Here is a 4,210-nt window from a genome sequence, read left to right on the forward strand (position 1 = left end):
TATAAAGACACATGCACACGTATGTTTATTGTGGCACTATTCACAATAGCAAAGACTTGGAATCAACCCAAATGTCCATCAATGACAGACTGGATTAAGAAAATATGGCACATATACACCATGGAATACTATGCAGCCATAAAATAGGATGAGTTCGTGTCCTTTGTGGGGACATGGATGCAGCTGGAAAGCATCATTCTCAGAAAACTATCACAAGAACAGAAAACCAAACACTGAATGTTCTCACTCATAGGTGGAAATTGAACAATGAGATCACTTGGACACAGGAAAGGGAACATCACACACCGGGTCCTATTGTGGGGAGGGGATAGGGGGGAGGGATAGCATTAGGAGATATACCTAATGTAAATGACGAGTTAATGGGTGCAGCACAGCAACATGGCACATGTATACATATGTAACAAACCTGCATGTTGTGCACATGCACCCTAGAACTTAAAGAATAATAAAAAAATAAATAAAAAATAAAAAAATAAAAATGGAAGGAGAAAAACAAACAAGTTAGTGTGCAGTGTCTAAGGATTCGCACTTGAGTGATAACACAAAACAATGCAAGGAAGTGATTGTTATAAAAGTCAAGGTTACTAAGGAAGGGAAAGAGAACTCTTATTGGAATGGGCCACAGGAAAAGTCTTCTAGAGTGGCAGCGAACTCCTATTTCTTCACCTGCATCGCCTTTATAAACCTGCTCCTCTTATAAATAATTCATTAAGCTAGCGATTTTCCAAGTGTGTTCCCATTTATGCAGCATCAGCATCATCCAACAACTTGTTAGAAATGCAGTTTTTTAGATCCAAGCCCAGGTCTACTGAATCAGAAACTCTCAAGATGGGCCCAACAAGCTGTTTTGAGAATCCTTCCAGATTATGCCTGTAGTCCCAGCTACTCAGGAGGCTGAGGCAGGAGGATCACTTGAGCCCAGGAGTTAATGGTTGCAATAAGCTGTAATCATGCCACTGCACTCCAGCCTGAGTCACACAGCAAGACCTCATCTCTTGAAAAAAAAAAAAGTTAAAACACATTTTTAAAGGTGGAAAGTAATGTGTTTTTCAGACAGGCGATGAGGAACTTGTGTTATATATGTATAATATATATGTTACGTATTACATGTACTATATACATATATTATACATACATTATACATATATAATAATGTGTACATTTCTTGTGTTTACATAATGAAAGTGTAAAATGGCATTCATCAAAGCTTTAGCATTGATTAATTCAGGAACGTGGTACTAAAAGGAAGAATTTAACTTCTTCAAATTCTTTTGTAGAGACTGTAACTTTTAAAAATTCTTTTGTATTGCTGACATTAATTTGAGTTACATATTGCTCTCGTAACTTAAAATAATTATACAGTTTAAAAGACGAACACAAAAACTAAGACTTTCACTTATGCATTTTAAAAATTGTGTCTCCCAGAATACATAATATGTTCATAGGTGTTCCAATTAAAATGTTTAGTAGTCAAATAAAGGTATTCAGTTGGTGCAAAAGGAATTGTGGTTTTTGCCATTAAAAGTGATGGCAAAACCAGCAATAATTTTTGCACCAATCCAATATAAAGAACATCAGAGAACTTCAAAATGCAAATTTGTATTTTAAATGTTGTTAGAAATTTCACGTTTAACTTCACCCATTGTTTCCAACTTCTTTTTAAAGAATGAATGCTTTCTTCACAAAATTCCTATTACCATCTAGTAGCCATGGTGTTGGAGCCAGCTTGGACGGCTTGTGAGATCTGCCTATGCACAATTCCTCCCAACTTTGTGTTCAGTGACATCAGTGGTAGCTTAAGATCAGCAATGGTGGGACTATTTACACCATGGAAATCAACAAAGACCACCTACCCTCTAGTGCCAATTGTGAAATATTTTCCAGCACACCACAGTTTAGCAGACTCAGCATTTACGTAGGACATGGAGAAATGTTGCTTTAGATTATTTCCTTTAGCTGGAATCTAGTGGTCCTTACTAACTTTAAATTTATTATATTTCTAGTACATAATGCATGAGCAAAGCAAGATTTTATTAATCTCGGCATACTAAAATGTATTCATAAAGATTTTTCAAAACACTAAAGAGAAGGTTGAGGAAGAGTAGAAGTTGAGAGAGTAAATGAAGTTTAGAGGTACCTCCTATTAACGTTGCTGTACAAGTGTAGAAATCTGAGGGGAGAATGAAACATTTATAGCACATTCAATGCAGCAAGAAGAGACAATTGTGGTAATTTTCCATTGATGTGATGCTGCTTTTCTTGGGTAGTATGAAGTTCTAATCATTTTTGTCTCCAGCCACAATTACCTCTAACACAGCATGTAGAAATAGCTCCAGTTTCCCCCGGGGATAGTGTATGAAAGTAGGTCTGGATTTGTATATTTTTGGCTGAAATGACCAATGTCCTAAAGAATGTTGTCACATCCACGTGGAACCAGTAAGCACCTCCTGTCAGACTAGTCTGAAATACGTTTCCAGTAAGCGCCATCCTTACTGGCAAGTACGTCATTCCCTTATCCTCTCTCAGTTACTTTCACACAGACTTTTCGAGATTAAAACTTAGTACATCAACAGAAGAGTGGGACAAGGGCCAGTGGTTGAAGATTTTTGAACAGGTGGTGGCAAGCCCAAGTGTGACAATAGCATCAGTAAAGCTCATCTTTATAACAGAAATTTTATTATGACAAAAACTGAAAGAGGCAAATGTTATATAACCAAAGTTCCACCCCTGCCAAGCTTGGGTTGCTGGCTGCAGCCCTCCTTACACAGAATTAGAACACACCACACAGATAAATTATGTTACACGCATCTATGAGAGCAAAGTGGGAATCCCAGCAATAAGAAAACAAACCCAGTTGCTCAGTAACACAGTGGCCATGTGCTGTACAGTAACTCTGAGCCCAACCCTTGAAGCAAGACTCCAATTCCTTATCCATGGAGTCATGCATACCAGAATTGCAGGCTTGCATGCCATAGGCTTCTGAGTGAAAGAGGAAACCCTGATGGTGAATTCTGCTGTGGGCTTTCCTCACACATGATAGTAGAAACAGCATGAGCTCAACCAGAATTCTCACTGCAATGGGACTGTTCCAGGAATGATACAGGGCCTTTTGCCAATTACTAATACATGGTAAATCACAGTGTAAATAGACACGAAGTATGTTAATATGTTGATAATAGCATTCACATGATCATATTTACATAATTTTAATTTATTAGAACTATATATAAGTATTCTGGGGAAATTACTACACACAAAAACAGCGGGGGCGGGGAAGGGGAGAGAGAGAGAGAGAAAGAAATCATGTAGATGAGTGAGTATTACAAAGAGTCAAACCCGCTTCTAGGCATTTCCTCCACTGTCAAAACATCTTGAAACATCTCAGACTTGCAAAGGCATCATTTGTTTTCAGTAATTATTCTGGACGTCTCTCCATGCTGACAAGTGAGCTTCAAACATCTTTCCAGGCTTTTGTGAGAAGCATATAGGATTCTTACCTGATAATGAGTCCTTTGGGAATTGAAGACTCTCTAAGGAGTTCTTAGGTCTTATTTTACCTTCTTGATTACTGTCATTTATTTCCAAAGTTTAACTCTTTATCTGACTGTTAAAAACATAGCTATCCACCTCTCAATTCCAAATGAAAGGGAATATTATAGTCTTGGTGATATTTTGCCTTCATCATAATAGCTTCATTTATTGTGCACTGTTTTCAGTTACTTTATTTTATGTATTTCTTACAATAACCCTATGGAGTTTATACAGATTATACATAAGGACACTTACATCTAGAAAAATTAAAGAACTTGCCTAGAAATGTAAAGCAAGAGATAGAGTAAAGATTTTAACTTTCTTCCTAAAAAGTTGCTGAATGTTCCCACTTCAATATTCTCCTTCCATGTAGCACCAAATATTCATTGTTCCTCTTAATTCTCGCTTCTTCCATTTCTTGAGTCAGCCATAGGCACTATAGTCCAAACATTCTTGTGAAAATCGAGAACAGGAAAATAAGTCTCCTAGTTTGTTTCCTATCAGGTATTCCCGTTGAGAGAGAGCCCAGTGAAAAAGTTCTGAACTGCCTCTCAGATTCCCTTCTGACAATGCAGTTCCAAGGAAGAAGGCCATTGCCGCTTTGTAATTGAGATGAGCTGCCTTTTGTGCTGTCTCTGTGAGATCTGCCCCTGGCACT

This window comes from Colobus angolensis, unplaced genomic scaffold, assembly GCF_000951035.1.
Source record: "Colobus angolensis palliatus isolate OR3802 unplaced genomic scaffold, Cang.pa_1.0 Scaffold111, whole genome shotgun sequence".
NCBI lineage: Eukaryota > Metazoa > Chordata > Mammalia > Primates > Cercopithecidae > Colobus > Colobus angolensis.